Raw genomic sequence first — 18,176 nt, 5'->3', positions numbered from 1 at the left:
CCTATATCCCCTTGACTTGGGGCCTGGGGGGTGCTCCAGGGACCATCTATGATGACTGGGATCACACTGTCAGCTGCACCAAGTGCCTTACCTCTTGCACACTCCAGTTCAGAGACTTGAAAAGCTTTGCTTTCTTCTGACTCTTGTGGCCTGTGCACAGTGCCCTACCCTCCTGGGTGGGTGTAAAAACCCATCAGTAGGCCTGCCAGGCCCCATTGTAGAGGATCCCCTACAGGCCACCTTTATCATAGCAGCTGGAATTAGCTGGCCCCTTCTCTGGCCTGAGGCCTGCTCCTCCCTACCACTCAAGTAAGGTTTGCTGGGGAAAATCAGGCAGTCCCCACCCCACCAGGAGAAGGTCTGGTTAGACCTGAAGACCTCGATGTCAGCACATACCATAAGTCAAAAGGACTGATTGCAAGGGAAAAACAGGATGCCAGTTCCAATCATAAATAAGGACAGCTGTAAATTCCACCCGACCTGCTTGTAGGAGAGATGAACATACCTCTTCCTACACCTTCTTCCCACCAGATGTAAGCTAGATATTCCTGCTGTATGTTGCTGGCCAGCTCAGACAGCCTCTACAGCAAGAGTCTCAAAGTCGAGGCCCGCGGGCCGTTTGCGGCCCTCCATACAACATTTTGTGGCCCACGGCCGGCCTTCAAATATCGCAGTATTCGCGATTATTCGCTTAGCGAATAATCACAATAAAAATCGCATTAGTAAGAAAAAAATCGCATTAAACATTCGCATACCCCGAGCAGTTCCGTTTGGGGTATGCAAATGTTTAATGCGATTTTTTGCGATTTTTTTTCTTACTAATGCGATTTTTTATTGAGAATATTCGGTAAGCGAAATCCCTTATGCGGCCCTGCCTCACCCCGACTTTGCCTCCTGCGGTCCCCAGGTAAATTGAGTTTGAGACCCCTGCTCTACAGAGACCTTCAAATCCTTTGGCCTCACATAATAAAGGTCCCAGTTAGTCAAATCTATCTCTGTTTCTGGCTCTTCTAATCTACCACCTTTCAGTCACCTTTTAACTCACAACTACTACTCTTTTTTGTTTGTTTGTTTTTTATTGTGTTTTGTTTTTGAGTCACGCTCAGTGATGCTCAGGGATTACTCCTGGCTATGCGCTCAGAAATCACTCCTGATTTGGGAGACCATACAGGATGCTGGTGGATCGAACCACGGTTCATCCTAGGTTAGCCACGGCACAAGGCAAATGCCCTACTGCTGCACCACCGCTTCGGCCCCAAGTCTTGCTACTCTTTCTTAGTTGGAGGATTCTTTTCCAAACAGAGGGCTTTGTTTCAGAATCACCTGAGTAAAGCCTTCAGTGCCCTCTGTAAGGGAGCAGAAGCCACCAAAACAGACCTCTTTGGGCCAGAGGTTTGAGTCCTGGCACTCCAAACCCAGGAGAAGGGGTGCTCAAACCAGAGCCAGGAATAAGCCTGACACTGCTGGGCATGGCCCCCAAACAAAACAAATCGAAACTCTGTCATCTTTACAGCACTATTTTGAGGTTGGGGTTGTGGTTCTTTGCTTAAGTTTGTGGGTGTGCCGATGAAGGAAACTAGGTCCTCACACCAGCAATGCCAGGCCAGTGTTCACCCCCTGAGCCAAAGCCTGGCGCCCCAAAGAGTAACTTCCTTTAAAAAGAAAAAAAAAAAAGGAGGGGCTGGAGAGATAGCTCAGTCATAGAGCACTTGCCTTTCACAACGCAGATCCTGGACAGCCGGTGGTTCGAATCCTGGCATCCCATATCGTCCCCGTGGGCCTGCCAGGAGCAATTTCTGAGCGCAGAACTAAGAGTAACCCTGAGTGCTGCCGGATGTAAAACCCCCCCCCCAAAAAAAACCCAAACAAACAAAACAATGAAATAGGAAAAGTTGCAAAACCATCTAGGTAGGCCCCCTTCTAAAAGGTGCCCCTGGGCTAGCAGAGGCAAACAGAACAGGAAGTAGTGCTTGTCTGAAAGAGTTGAGCTCAGGACCTTCTGGAGGCCCCATGAGACCCAGAAAGCACTGGGATTGAAGAGGGGTTCCATCCCTGGCACTGCAAAACCAGAGCAGAGTTAGCTCTATAGGAAGGTAAAGGAGTTTGTACCTGGCTGCTGAGATGGTCTATAACTTGATGGGACTAGAGGGAGACTGGAATTTGCTCTTGACCAAGAGGCACAAATGAGATCATCCTCCCAGGTCCACAGGAGTTGTTTTTAACAGTGAACAAGCACACTTCCTTCCTCCTATGCTTCCTCCACCAGGCCTGACTTCCGGGCCTGCTTATTAGGGTAGAAATAACCAGCAGGGGCAGCCAAGGAAGATAATCAGGGGATACCTGTAACTTTCCTTTTCTCCCACCCCATCCCCCAGGCCCCTCTACGAGCCAAGGGCAATCCTAGGTCAAATTTGTGGCCCCTGATTTGGTGTTAGGACTTTTCAGGCTCCTGGAGTCCCGGTGAGCAGTTCCAGGAGGGCTCAACACTTGAAAGCAGAACAATGAGGCAGGCAGGTTTCCCTTCTGTGAAGGCTGGAGATTGAGCAAGAGAAGCTTGATTTCCAGTGTCAGACACCTCCACTTTCTATGGGTTTTCTTATTGAAAAGCTGGAATCCAATCGCCTAACACCTCTGAGTTGCATGCGGGGGTAGAGGCTGGTGGCTGATCCCCTGCAGTGGCCATAGAAATGGAAAGAGCGTGGGGGCTGGGGGGTGCTTTGTAAATGCTGAGAGCCCATTCAGATGCAGACGACCCCATCTTTCATTTGGGCTCCCCTTGCTTTATTGGAATGCAGAGAATTTAACTGCATGGTCTTCCCCTTTTGGACTCCATCCCTTGAGATATTTTTCTTTGTTTGGGGGGGGGAGTTTTTTATGGGGGGTAGGTTTTTTTTTTCTTTGTTTTTGTTTTTTGGTTTGGAAGTTGCCCCACTTATCTTCCCCATGGTTGCTCGGGAGTTCCTCAAGGCATGAAGCAGTACTGAGACTCAAGCCCTGGACTCCCGCCTGCTAAGTCTGTTCCAGACCATTGAGCAATCTCTCTGGCCCTTGAATCTCAAGTTTTGATCTCTAATTTTGACTTCCCCAAGGACCCCTACATTCACTGCATAACTATATACCCCGTTGCTTACCTCTGTACTCTGTCCTCCCCAACATTTTGTTTTTGGATTTGGTCCACAGTTTGCAGTGCTCAGGACTTACTACTGGCTCTGTGCTCAGGGATTGTTCTACCCGCTGTGCTACCTCGCTCTGGCCCCATAGGTCCAGATTTAATCCCTGGAGCCACATGGTCCTCCATCACCCCCAGGAGCAACCTCTGAGCAATACATGTGGGGCGGCCTAAGCATAGCTAAGCGTGGCCCATACACAATATGGAGCTTGGAAAAAATTCTTTCCAGGTTTTGCCTACAGTCTTCTTCCCAGGTCTCACCCCTCATACAATCCTTTGGTCTGTCCACTTTCATTCTAACTTCCCTCCTGTGTACCCTTCCCATAGCAATAAAAGTGACTAAAATAAATCAAGTTCTGGGGCTCCAGAGATAGCACAGCTGTAGGGCATTTGCCATGATCCAGGACAGACGTGGGTTCGAATCTCGGCATCCCATATGGTCCCTCGTGCCTGCCAGGAGCAATTTCTGAGTGCCACTGGACGTGACTCAAAAACCAAAAAAAGAAAAAAAAAGAAAAGACAGAAAAGAAAAGCCGAGGCTGGAGAGATAGCATGGAGGTAGGACATTTGCTTTGCATGCAGAAGGACGGTGGTATGCAGAAGGATGATGGTTCGAATCCCGGCATCCCATATGGTCCCCTGAGCCTGCCAGGAGCAATTTCTGAGCATAGAACCAGAAGTAACCCTTGAGCAATGCTGGGTGTGACCCAAAAACAAAAACAAAAAAGAAAAGAAAAGCCAAGTTCTGATAATAGCACACACATTCTTACAGTTGCAAGTTTGAATCCTGGGTGTCCACATGATCTGGAAGCACGTAACCTGAAACACTACTGGAATATTTCCAAGCACAGAATATACCCCAAAACCACTGGTTATACCTCCCGTGAAACATAGATCAGATTGGTGGTTCAACACTTCTTAGTTTGGAGTGGTCGAAAGATGTCCCAAAGGACTAGAGGGAGACAGAGAGATAGACAATAGGTAGGGCATTTGTCTTGCACACTGCTGGTTTTAGTTCTATCCCTGGCATCCCATATGGTCCCCAGAGCTGTCAGGAGTAATTCCTCAGCGTTGACTGGGAAAACACCCAAAGGAAAAAAAAAAATCAAAGGCATGGAGTGCATGAGAACCCAATCCAATCCCTTGTACCTTATCTCACCCCATTGTATCACCAAGCATAGCTCTGGTGGGTTCCCAACCCCAACACTCGTCCAAAACTCTTAACCCACAGGCCTACACAAGGTCAAGTATCCCTTGAACAACTAAAGAGATGCACGGGGCCAGAGATAGTACAGTAAGAGGACATTTGCCTTGCATGAAGCTGACCAGCATCTCATCGGGGCTTGTAAACCCCACCAGGAGCAATTCATGAACAGATCTAGGAATAAGCCATGAGCACTGCCAAATGTGTCCCCCTTCCAAAAAAAAACAAAAAACAAAAAACTGTCACTTCTCAGCTCCTTGAGCACTGCTATGGAAGCCCTCACTCCCCTCACGAAGAAAGTTTGAGGGCCGGAGCGGTGGCACAAGCAGTAGGGCATTTGCCTTGCATACCCTAACCTAGGACGGACCACTGTTTGATCCCTGGGCATTCCATATGGTCCCCCAAGCCAGGGCAATTTCTGAGCGCATAGCCAGGAGTAACCTCTGAGCATCACTGGGTATGGCCCAAAAAGAAAGACAACAAAGATTCAAGGTGTGTGTGCGAGAGAGAGGAAGAGAGGACCACCTCTCTATGAATAGAGCCATTGGGGCTGGAGTAATACTACAGCAAATAGGGGCCAGAGAGATAGCAGGGAGATAAGGTGGTGGTTCGAATCCCAGCATCCCATATGGTCCCCTGTGCCTGCCAGGAGCGATTTCTGAGCGTAGAGCCAGGAGGAACCCCTGAGCGCTGCCGGGTGTGACCCAAACCCCCCCCCCCAAAATACAGCAAATAGGGCATTTGCCTTGCACACAGCCAACCCAGGTTCGATGTCCAGTCTCTCATGATTCCTTGAGCCTGCCAGGAGCAATTTCTGAGTGCAGAGCCAGGAATAATCCCTGAGCATTACTGGGTGTGGCCCAAAAAAGCAAAAAAAAAAAAAAAAAAAAAAAAAACAGAAGAAGAAAGTTTGAATGGACTAAGGAAAGTTGCCAATTGTCCGAGTAGCAGAAAACACTCTCTAAGAAACTGGTCTCAGGCTGCACAGAAATCAAAAGCAGATAAGAGGTTGGGGGAGGAATAGGAAGTGACAAAGGATGTGTCACTTTGTGTTGCTTTGGGCATGATGAGTCTAAATTAGAGGTGGGCACAAGCTCATGAATAATCACTGAATGATACTGATAAACACAAGGAGATTTCCTGTGAACTTGAGCAAAACTAAGGCCTTGGTGACTCCCATGCCTAGCTACAATTCACAGCACCCTCTCATTCTACCTTGCTTTATCTCTGTCCACATCACAGGCCTGCTCCAGATAGCCTTCCATGCCCTCCTGTGCCCAAGGCCTCATTCCTGACCCTGATGGAATGGCCCAAGTTTACAATCCACCATCTTTTATTTTTTATTTTTATTTTTGGTGGTTTTTGGGTCACACCCAGCAGTGCTCAGGGGTTATTCCTGGCTCCATGCTCAGAAATTGCTCCTGGCAGGCACGGGGGACCATATGGGACACCCGGATTCGAACCGATGACCTTCTGCATGAAAGGCAAACGTCTTACCTCCATGCTATCCCTCCGGCCCCACAGTCCACCATCTTACTCGTTTTTGGGAGGGGGGGAGGAGAGGATTGGCTGGGTCACACCCAACTGCTCTCAGGGGTTACTCCTGGCTCTGCACTCAGAAATCACTCCTGGCTGGCTCGGAGGACCATATGAGATGCTGGGAATCTAACCAGAGTCTGTCCTGGGTTGGCCGCATGCAAGGCAAATGCCCTACCGCTGTGCTATCTCTCCGGCTCACACCACCTCACCCTTAAGAGGCTTTTCTGCAGCAGCTCGATCAATTTTTTTCAGCAACTTGCTTCCTGACTGATCATGCTACTCCTTTTTTGTTTACATGTATTTTCCTGTTACCCCCATTCAAAGACATGATTCCCTTGAGAGGGGAGAAGAAATCTGGCTCATGGTCCCAGAATCTTGTCCCAGAATCTAGACTATTCCCATGCAGGAGGGCAGGCTTTGAGTTTACAGAACCAATTTTACTCTCTGAGTATAGTGTAAGGAAAAAATGATTCAAAGAAGTTTTGTTTTTGTTTTGTTTTGGTTTTTGGGTCACACCAGGTGGCGCTCAGGGGTTACCCTAGGCTCTTCACTCAGAGATAGCTCCTGGCAGGCTCAAGGGACCATATGGAATGCCGGGATTTGAACCATCATTCATCCTGGATCGGCTGCTTGCAAGGCAAAAGCCCAACCGCTGTGCTATCTCTCCAGCCCCTAAAGGAAGTTTTGAAAGTTAAAGAAGGCAGACAGAAGTTCCCATGCAACGAATTTCTGGAGACCTTAAAGTCAAACTGCAGGGCCCGAGAGATAGCACAGCGGTGTTTGCCTTGCAAGCAGTCAATCCAGGACCAAAGGTGGTTGGTTCGAATCCCGGTGTCCCATATGGTCCCCCGTGCCTGCCAGGAGTTATTTCTGAGCAGACAGCCAGGAGTAACCCCTGAGTATCGCTGGCTGTGGCCCAAAAACCAAAAACCAAAAAAAAAAAAGTCAAACTGCAGGGATCAGTCATATGCAAGACAAGTACATAATCCCATAACCTCTGGTTCTTTGGTTTCCAAGAAATAATGTTTTTTTCCAATTTTTTTGTTCTGTTTTTGTTTTTGGGCCACACCCGGCGATGCTCAGGGGTTACTCCTGGCTGTCTGCTCAGAAATAGCTCCTGGCAGGCACAGGGGACCATATGGGACACTGGGATCCAAACCAACCACCTTTGGTCCTGGATCGGCTGCTTGCAAGGCAAACGCCGCTGTGCTATCTCTCCGGGCCCCAATTTTTTTTTTTTAATAATACCAAGAAACAGGTCTCGGAGCGGTGGCGCAGTGGTAGAGCATTTGTCTTGCATGCAGCCAACCTAGAATGAACTGTGGTTTGATTCCTCCGTGTCCCACATGGTTCCCCAAGTTAGGAGCAATTTCTGAGCGCATAGCCAGGAGTAACCCCTTAGTGTCATTGGGTGTGCCCCCAAAAAACAAACAAAAATAATAATAATAATAATAATAATAATAATACCAAGAAACAGACCGGAGAGATAGCATGGAAGTAAGGCATTTGCCTTGCATGCAGAAGGATGGTGGTTCGAATCCTGTCATCCCATATGATCCCCCAAACTTGCCAGGAGCGATTTCTGAGCATAGAACCAGGAGTAATCCCTGAGCGCTGCTGTGTGACAAAAAAAAAAAATAAATAAAAACAAAACAATCTGGCTTGTGACCCTGTTGGGCAGTGGAGGGTCGCCTCCTAAGGGATGGCCCTGGCTACCCAGTTTGGGGCTGTGGCTTATGGAATAAACTCTTGCTTTGCTTTTTTTTTTTTTTTTTTTTTTCAATTATGCTGTCTTGTCCTTTGACTCTAGACCCTAACAGTGCTCATTGTATGTAAGACATCAGAGATTTGAACTCGTGACTGTCTGCTTGCAAGGCAGGTGCCTTATTCTTCTGTACATTTTTCTCCTTTTTCGGTTTTAGACCACATGATAGTACTGAGGAAACCACATACCATGCAGGAATTTGAACTGGTATCACAGTTGTAGCTACATGCTAACAAATGCTTTTTTTTTTGGGGGGGGGTCACACCCGGCAGTGCTCAGGGGTTATTTCTGGCTCCAGGCTCAGAAGTTGCTCCTGGCAGACACAGGGGACCATATGGGGCGCCGGGATTCAAACCGATGACCTCCTGCATGAAAGGCAAACGCCTTACCTTCATGCTATCTCTCCGGCCCCAACAAATGCTTTCTTGTTTGTACTGTCTCCCCAGGCCCCACCATTATTTTTTTTTTTTAAGTTTTTGTTTTTTGGGCCATACCCGGTGGTGCTCAGGGGTTACTCCTGGCTCTCTGCTCAGAAATAGCTCCTGGCAGGCACGGAGGACCATATGGGACACCGGGATTCGAACCAACCACCTTTGGTCCTAAATAGGCTGCTTGCAAGGCAAACGCCACTGTGCTATCTCTCCGGGCCCCCCACCATTATTTTTTTTTTGGGTCACCCCCGGCAGCGCTCAGGGGTTACTCCTGGCTCTACACTCAGAAATCGTTCTTGGCAGGTTCAGGGGACCCTATGGGGTTACTCCTGGCTCAGAAAATTGCCCCTGGCAGGCACAGGGGACCATACGGGATGCCGGGATTCGAACCACCATCCTTTTGCATGCAAGGCAAATGCTCTACCTCCATGCTATCTCTCTGGCCCCCACCATTAATTATTGGTCATTAATTAATTATTAATAATAAACAATTAATTAATGACAATTTTTATTATTGGCAATGCCAAGGGCTTACTCCTGGCTCTGTGCTTAGGGAACACTCATGGTGGGCGGAGGGAATCATGTAGCATGATGGGGAATCAAACCCAGATCAGTTGGTCACATATAAGGCAAGCCCTCTACCTGTTGTATCTCTCAGAACTATCTCTCCAGTATATCTCGCTCTCTGTCTTTTTTTGTGGGGGGCATATCCGAAGTGCTCAGGGTTACTCCTGGCTCTGTGCTCAGAAATTACTACTGTCAGGGGCTGGAGAAATAGCATGGAGGTAAAGCGTTTGCCTTTCATGCAGAAGGACAATGGTTCGAATCCCAGCATCCCATATGGTCCCCTGTGCCTGCCAGGGGCGATTTTCTGAGCATCGTGCCTGAACGCTTCCGGATATGACCCAAAAACCAAAAAAAAAAAAAAAAAAAAGAGAGAGAGAGAGAAAAGAAATTACTCCTGGCAGGCAGGCTCGGGAAGTCCTATAGTCCTATGGGATGGCAGGAATCAAACCCAGGTAGGCTACATGCAAGGCAAGTGCCTACCCACTGAGCTATATCTCTGGCCCCACTTCATTTCTTCATTTCTTTTTCTTCTTTCATTCATTCATTCTTTCTTTCTTTCTTCCTTTCTTTCTTTCTGTTTTTTTTTTGGGGGGGGTCACACCCAGCAGCACTCAAGGGTTACTCCTGGCTCTAAGCTCAGAAATTGCTCCTAGGGGCTGGAGAGATAGCATGGAGGTAAGGCATTTGCCTTGCAAGCAGGTCATTGATTCAAATCCCGGCATCCCATATGGTCCCCGAGGCTGCCAGGAGCGATTTCTGAGTGTGGAGCCAGGAGTAACCCCTGAGCACTGCCGGGTATGACCACCCAAAAACCAAAAAAGAAAAAAAAAATCACTCCTGGCAGACTCAGGGGACCACATGGGATGCCGGGATTTGAACCACTGTTCTTCTGCATGCAAGGCAAATGCCCTGCCTCCATGCTATCTCTCCAGCCCCATTTCTTTCTTTCCTTTCTTCTTTCTTTCTTTCTTTCTTTCTTTCTTTCTTTCTTTCTTTCTTTCTTTCTTTCTTTCTTTCTTTCTTTCTTTCTTTCTTTCTTTCTTTCTTTCTTTCTTTCTTTCTTTCTTTCTTTCTTTCTTTCTTTCTTCTTTCTTTCTTTCTCCTCTCTCTCTCTCTTTCTTTCTTTCTTTCTTTTCTTTTCTTCTTTTTCTTTTTTTTCTTTCTTTTTTTTTTTTTTTTGGTTTTTGGGCCACACCCGGCGGTGCTCAGGGGTTACTCCTGGCTGTCTGCTCAGAAATAGCTCCTGGCAGGCACAGGGGACCATATGGGACACCGGGATTCGAACCAACCACCTTTGGTCCTGGATCGGCTGCTTGCAAGGCAAACGCCGCTGTGCTATCTCTCCGGGCCCATTCTTTTCTTCTTTTTCTTTTTTAATGAGGTGACCAAGGCAGCTAGCTTTTGCATCCTGGTCATTAGCAAATATTTGCCATATTTTATTACCTTGTAGTTTCCATCTCTCTCTCTCTCTCTCTCTCTCTCTCTCTCTCTCTCTCTCTCTCTCTCCACCCTTTTATTCTCATGATAATCATCCAGAAAAGACAAACTCATTTGATTCATTAATAAATGTCTTCTCAGGCCAGAGATAATACATTGGGCAGGACTTGAATGTGACCAACTAAGTTTGCTCCCCTGTACCGCACATGGTCTCCTGAGTTCCACCAGGAATGATATCTGAGCACAGAACCAGGAGGAAGCACTGAGCACCACCAGGTGTGGGCTCCCCCAAAAAAGGCTTCTACATTGCATATACCACAGGGAGACTAAAGGAACTATTAGTCATTTCTAGAAGCAGAAGAGAATAGTGGGGAGAAGCTAAAGTAGGAAGTAGAAAACACGCAATTTACTGCAACCACTAATTCAACGAACAAGGCAATTCACATTTGTGTTTCTTTATTTTTGTTCTCCAAATAAGACTCACAAAACTATTCTTTTGGGCTGGAGCAAGAGCACAGCAGTAGGGCGTTTTCCTTGTGTGTGGCCAACCCAAGACCACTCTAGGTTCAATCCTGGGCATTCCACATGGTCCCCTGAGCCTGCCAGGAGAGATTTCTTAGGTCAGAGCCAGGAGTAACCCCTGAGTGCTGCTGGTGTGGCCAAAAGGCAAGCAAACAAAAAATTTCTTTTTTAGGTCACAGGGTCAGACCCTGTGATGCTCAGGGGTTACTCCTGGCTATGCGCTCAGAAATCACTTCTGGCTTGGGGGACCATATGAAACCCCAGGGATTAAACCAAGGTCTGTCCTGGATCAGCCACGTGCAAGGAAACACCCTTCCGCTGTGCTATCTCTCCAATCCAGAAGTAGAGGTTTTGCCTTTGTATGGAGGATGCTTCTCTCTAGCCTCACTGCAGAGTCTCTGGCTTTTGACCTGTGAGTCGTCCTCTCTCCTGGAAACCCTAGTCCTGTCCTGTTCCTGAGCTCAGAACTCCCCCATTTCACACCACAGGCTTTGGGATTCGCATCTATGAAGAGCCCCCAAACAGATCAAATTAAATTAGATTTTTGTTTTGTTTTGTTTTGTTTTGTTTGTGGGCCACACCCTGCGGCGCTCAGGGCTTACTCCTGGCTCTATGCTCAAAAATTGCCCCTTGCAGTCTCAGGGACCATATGGGATGCCAGAGATCCAACCCAGGTCCATTCCTGGTCGGCCATGTGCAAGGCAAACGCCCTACCGCTATACTATCGCTCCGGCCCTTAAATTTGATATTTTTCCCCTTCTCTCTTACTCTTCTCTCTGAATATGAACTTGATTGATTGATCTGTCTGGGACATACTGTGGATGGGGGAGAGGAAGGGAAGTTTGTCCGGTCCCCTCCGGAAGGAGGGTTTGGCAGCCAGGCAGAGGAAATATGGGTCCAGAGTTGGGTCACCTTTGTCCTCAGCGCAGAGGGCATAGGTCAGGGTTCACGGCAGAGGCCCCAGGAGGCTGTGAGCAAACTCCAAGGCCAAAGCGATGGCTCAGCATTGAAAGCAGAGCTCTTTCCCAAGCATGAGCTCACACAGCTGGACCTCGCCCCACGCCCGCAGACACTGACTCTCACTGGTTTCTCTCTCTCTCTCTTTTGTTTTCGTTTTGGGATTCGAAGCACCTTCAGTACTAGGTCGGCCACATGGAAGGCAAATGACCCGCCAGTGTTCTCTTTAAACCCGAGTCTGTCTGACTTCTGCAGCAAAGGACAAGGCTGGCCATCAAGTACTGGAGCAACTTGCACTAACCTTGGCCCAGCCACCTCCTTATGGAAGAGCCGCACATAGGACACACCCTTAAGGCTGGACCTGACATCACAGAATTTGCCGGTTCCTTACAAGAGAAACAACCTAAAAGAAATACTTGGAGGCCGGAGCAATAGATAGCACAGAGGAGAGGGCAATTGCCTTGCAAGATGTCAGCCCAGGTTTGATCCCCGGCATCCCTTATGATCCCCCGAGCCTGCCAGGAGTAATTTCTGAGTGCAGATTCGATCCCTGGCATGGCCAAAACAAACTGAAAAACCAACCAAGTTTGCACAACTGCATTACATCATGAATCAGCAGAGCATCAGCTTAGTGATTATCTTTCACCCAACCAATCTACAGCCAAACTGTGGCCTTCTCTGCTCACGTGTACTCTCTGTCTTCCTATGTCAGCTACTAAAATGGGTCCCCTTTTTGTCCTGGATACTCAGTCGCCCTTTCTGCATCTCATCCACCCGGAATTCTGTCTTCTCTGTCTCCAGCAGGCTCGGGGGACCATATGAGATGCTGGGATTTGAACCAGCGTCCTTCTGCATGCAAGGCAAACGCCTTACCTCCATGCTGTCTCTCCAGCCCCACATCATGATCTTGAGTTGAAGAACGACTACAGTCCCTTACATAGTCTCTACTCCTATCATTACAACATAAATGGGGGCTGTGGAATTATGATAACACAGTTGGTGGGGTGTTTGCCTTGCATGTGGCCAACCCAGGTTCAATCCCCGTCATCCTATATGGTCCCCCAAGCCCACCAGGAGTGACCCTGGAGTGTTTTGAGACTACACGGAAGTTAGCTCACCAGTCTGGCTCACGCAACTGCACTTTTGAGTTTGACCTGGAGGTGGTGTCCTTGCTGTTGGCCTGGATGACTGAACCCAGTCTCAGGCTGGCATGGTTCCCTAAAAGAGGAAGTCATGCAGCACTATTTACCATAGCAAGACTATGGAAACAACCAAGATGCCCTTCAACAGACGAATGGATAAAGAAACTGTGGTACATACATATACACAATGGAATATTATGCAGCTGTCAGGAGAGATGAAGTCATGAAATTTTCCTATACATGGATGTACACGGAATCTATTATGCTGAGTGAAATAAGTCAGAGAGAGAGAGAGAGAAAAACGCAGAATGGTCTCACTCATCTATGGGTTTTAGGAAAACTGAAAGACATTCTTACAATAACAATTTCAGACACAAAAGAGAGAAGGGCTGGAAGTTACAGCTCACTTCATGAAGCTCACCACAAACAGGAATGAGTTTAGTTAGAGAAATAACTACATTTCGAACTATCCTAATAATGAGAATGTATAAAGGAAATAGAAAGCCTGTCTAGAGTATAGGCGGGGGTTGGGTGGGGAGCAGGGAGACTCGGGACATCTGTGATGGGAATGTTGCACTGGTGATGGGTGGTGTTCTTTACATGACTGAAACCCAAACACAATCATGTATGTAATCAAGGTGTTTAAATAAAAAAAAAAAAAGAGGAAGTCATGGTTCATGGTACCCAGAAGTTAGATGGTTCCTGGGATGAGCAGTGCTGCCATGGCTTGGGAGCACTTCCTTTGTCATCTGTTCAGTTTCTTTGTTCTGTTTGGGTGATGCCACATTGAGTGGCGCTTGGGAGCTGCTCCTTTTGTTTGTTTGTTTGTTTGTTTGTTTGATTTTGTTTTTGGGCCAACACAGCGGTGCTCAGGGGTTACTCCTGGCTCTGCACTTAGAAATAACTCCTGGCAGGCTCAGGAGACCATATGGGATGCCAGGGATCGAACCCATATCCGTCTAGAGTCAGCCGTATGCATTGCAAACGCCCTACTGCTGTGCTATCTGTCCAGCCCCAAAGGAGCTACTTTTACATCTGTGTTTGGGGCTCACTCCTGCCAGAGCGCAGATAGGCAGCCACTTATTTGTCATACTCTGTTTCTGACCCCAACAAATACTCTCAATCAGGACCAGGCATACTGCTGGAGCTTCCATCCCTGAACACGCCAGGGGAGCCCCCCCCAAAAAAAAGAATTTCTATTTTTGTTTTGGGTCACACCCACCAGCGCTCAGGTTACTCCTGGCTCTGGGTTCAGAAATCACTCCTGTCAGGCATCCCTGGGATGCCAGGTATCGAACCCAAATCCATTCCAGGTCGGCCACATGCAAGGCAAAAGCCCTACCACTGTGTTATATTGCTTTGGCCCCAGAAAAGAATTGCTGACTAGCACATATTCTTTTTTTTTTTTTTCTGGTCACACCCCGCAGCGCTCAGGGGTTACTCCTGGCTTCATGCTCAGAAATTGCTCCTGGCAGGCTCAGGGGACCATATGGGACGCTGGGATTCGAACCGATGACCTTCTACATGAAAGGCTAACGCCTTACCTCCATGCTATCTCTCCAGCCCCGACTAGCACATATTCTAAGAGGGCAATCTGTCACCTCCAAGGAAGATATTGCAAGCAGGGCTTATTGGAGCCACTTTGCTGATGAAATCCTTTCATCACCCCGTGTCATGAGCCTCTCCAGACCCACCTCTCTTAAGTGTGCCCAGTTTTTCCTAGTGCAATGGTCATTTGGAGGCAGAGCTCTGAGTGGTCTGAGGCCCCTCAAGCTCCTCTTCATTCTTCTCTGGGTCACGGGGTTTCATCTACACAAACAGGCATGTCTTGCATGTCTGCAAGCTGGCTCGCTATATCCACAAAACACAATGGCTCTGGGACCACAGTAGCTGGTAAGGCTGATCCTCTGAAATCATTTCCAGAGGGGCCATGACTGCTTTGAAGATGACCCACTGCTTTGGGGGTGAGGTGGGGGTATCAATAGGGGTGAATGCAAGCACAGAGTAATACAGAGCATTTCCTTTCATTCTTCTTTTTTGTCTTTCATTCTTAATCCATGAGTATACTGTTCCAGTCAAGGTGCGTGGGGTGGGGGGAGGTCTAACCCGGCCCCCCTCTTTAATTCATGCCTTCAGCATCAGCTGGCAAATGAGCCCCAGGTTTCATTTACTACTTTCCCATCGCCTATAAAAGGTCATATTTTTTTATGATCAAGCTAACATACATTCGCTTTTGAGAAAAGCAAATAAATGTTTAATAAAACTCAGAGTCTCCTAAGACATTAGCTTTATAGCTTCTTGGCAGAGAAAGGCACATTTAGTATTTTTTAAAAAAAATATTGTTATTGGGGCTGGAGCGATAACACAGTGGTAGGGTGTTTGTTTGCCTTGCACACAGCAGACCCAGGACAGACCTTGGTTTGATCCCCTGCGTCCCATATGGTCCCCGAGCCAGGAGCGATTTCTGAGCGCATAGCCAGAAACCCCTGAGTGTCACTGGGTGTGGCAAAAAAAAAGCAAAACAAACAAAAAAATTATTATCGTGGGGGCTGTTCCTGGGAGTAGTACTAGGGGGTGGTGTCAGATATAGGTTTTTATAACTTTAAGGCATGATGTGCTCTACATCTTGAGCACATTCCCGGCTCCCCAAAAAAGCACATCAGAGAGGGGGAAAAAAGACAAAAAGACAAAGTGGCAGGCATTACTGAGAATAACTTTACTCAGTCAGGGAACCAGAACATTCTTTTTTTATTTTTTTGTGGGGAGGGGGTTTGGGTCACACCCAGCAGTGCTCAGAGGTAATTCCTGGCTCTACGCTCAGAAATCGCTCCTGGCACGCTCAGGGGACCATATGGGATGCCTGGATTCGAATCACCAGCCTTCCGCTTGCAAGGCAAACACCCTACCTCCATGCTATCTCTCCAGCCCCGAACCAGAACATTCTATCCCTATCTATTTTGAGGGGAGCATACCCAGCAATATTCAGAGATTACTCCTGGCTCTGTGCTCAGAAATCACTCTTGGCAGGCTGGGGTGGGGTGGGGCTTTAGGAGATGCCAGAATAGAACTTAAGTTGGCCACATGCAAGGCAAGTGCCCTACTCCATGTCCTATTGCTCCAGCCTCTCTGTTCCTATCTTGTTCTATAAAACTGATCCAGTAGGATGACTGATGGGGACTTCGAAAATCTGAAGGGGTTGTGCCCCCCCCCATCTGCAAGATGTGTAGGATAGTCAATCCGGCAAAAATTCTCACACACAGCAAAGTAGTTTCCCCCAGAACCAGTCTTGGCTTCTCCTGCCTGCCCTGCCATGGATGAGAAATCCTTCATTTTTACTTTCGGGCCACACCCAACTGTACTTAGGAATTTATTCCTGATTCTGGCTCAGAATGGGGTGCCAGGGGCCCGGAGAGATAGCACAGTGGTGTTTGCCTTGCAAGCAGCCGATCCAGGACCAAAGGTGGTTAGTTCAAATCCTTGTGTCCCATATGGTCCCCCGTGCCTGCCAGGAGCTATTTTTGAGCAGTCAGGAGTAACCCCTGAACACCGACGGGTGTGGCCCAGAAAACCAAAACAAACAAACAAGCAAACAGAATGGGGTGCCAGGGATCAAATCCAGGTCAGCTACATGCAGGATAAGAACGAGCCTTCCAAATTGTACTGTGTCATCAGTTAATTATTTTCTTCCCTTTTTTTTGGGGGGGGGGGGGAATACCAGCAGAGCTCAGGAGCTTATTCCTAATTCTGTATTTAGGTTTCACTCTGGCAGGGCTCAGGAAACCCTAGTGTGATGTTGGGGATTTAACCCATTTGGTCTGTGGTAAAAGATAAGATAAGTGCCCTATCCACTGTACTATCTTTCTGGCCGAGTGGCAAATAAATTCTTTTGTTGTTGTTGTTTTGTTTTGTTTTTGGATCATATCTGGTGACGATCAGGGGTTACTCCTAGCTCTGAGCTCAGAAGTCACTTCCTGGCAGGCTCAGGGGAACATATGGGTTGCTGAGATTCAAACCAGGTCTGTCCTATATTGGTCATTTGCAAGGCAAACACCTTAACGCTGTGCTATTGCTTTGACCCCTGGCAAATAAATTCTTGAATGAGATGCTGGGCCCCGGGAGGATGGGAGGTGACTTTGTTGATCCTGTTCAGGGACCTGTCCAGACCAACTGAAAATCGCCATGGAGGTGTTGGGATAAGCCCCAAGCTGCTCTCAGATTGGAATTCTTAGACTTCCCAGGACCAGAAATTCACCAGGCATTTTAGGAGGCACAAAGACTTTAATCTAGCCAGACAAGACAAGCTTGAAATGTAGGTCTCCTCCCATGTGTTTCTTTCTTGTTTCTTTGGTTACTATTATTTTGGTCATCTTTTTCTTCTCTTTACTCAGGAGAAAAGTAATTGATTTCCCTATCAAGATTCAGGGCAACACATTTCCCAGCTTTCAGGGTGTACAGCCAATCTAAAGCCATTGTCTGGCAGACGCAGCTCCCAGCTGCAATCATTTTCATCATCAGGTAAAGCTGCTAGCATGTGTTTTTAAAATTATATTTATAAGTATTGTCTTCCATTGGTTACTTAAATGGCAGCTTTCTTTTTCTTTTTTTCTTTTTTTTTTTTTTTTTTTTGAGATATACCTGGTGATGTTCAGGGCTTATTTCAAGGCTCTGTGCTTAGGGAATCATCCTGGCAAGGCTCAAGGGACCTTATGAGGTAGCAGGGTCAAGCCTAGGCAGGCTATGTGCAAGCCAGCCCAATGATAGCATTCTTGTCTTGCTTTGTTTTGTTTTGGGACCACACCCAGTGGTGCTAAGTGGTTACTCCTGGCTCTACCCTCAAAAATCACTTTTGGCAGGCTCAGGGGACCATATGGAATGCCAGGGACTGAACCTGGTCAGCCACATGCAGGGCAAACACCGTATTGCTGTGCTATCTCTCTGGCCCCATGAAGCTTTATTTTGATCCCCTTTTTTTTGGGGGGGGGTTTGGTTTTTGGGTCACACCTGGCAGTACTCAGAAGTTACTTCTGGGGCCTGGAGAGATAGCACAGTGGCGTTTGCCTTGCAAGCAACCGATCCAGGACCAAAAGTGGTTGGTTCGAATCCCGGTGTCCCATATGGTCTCCCGTGCCAGGTGTGGCCCAAAAACCAAAAAAAACAAAAACAATCAAAAACAACCAACAACAACCAAAGGACTTTAATTTTGTTTGGTTTTTGGGCCCCGATGGGGCTCAGGAATTACTCTTAGCTCTTTGCTCAGAAATTGCTCCTGGCAGGCTCAGGGGACCATATGGGATGCCAGGAATTGAACCTGGGTCCTTGCTGAGTCAGCTGCACACAAGGCAGTGCTATTTCTCCACCCCAACAAAAGGCTTTTAAATAGGATCAAGGACTGGAGAGATAGCATGGAGGTAAGGTGTTTGCCTTGCATGCTGACAGACGGTGG

The sequence above is a fragment of the Suncus etruscus genome, chromosome 1 (assembly GCF_024139225.1).
Source record: "Suncus etruscus isolate mSunEtr1 chromosome 1, mSunEtr1.pri.cur, whole genome shotgun sequence".
Classification (NCBI taxonomy): Eukaryota; Metazoa; Chordata; class Mammalia; order Eulipotyphla; family Soricidae; genus Suncus; species Suncus etruscus.
Note: the sequence above shows the minus strand (reverse complement) of the source record.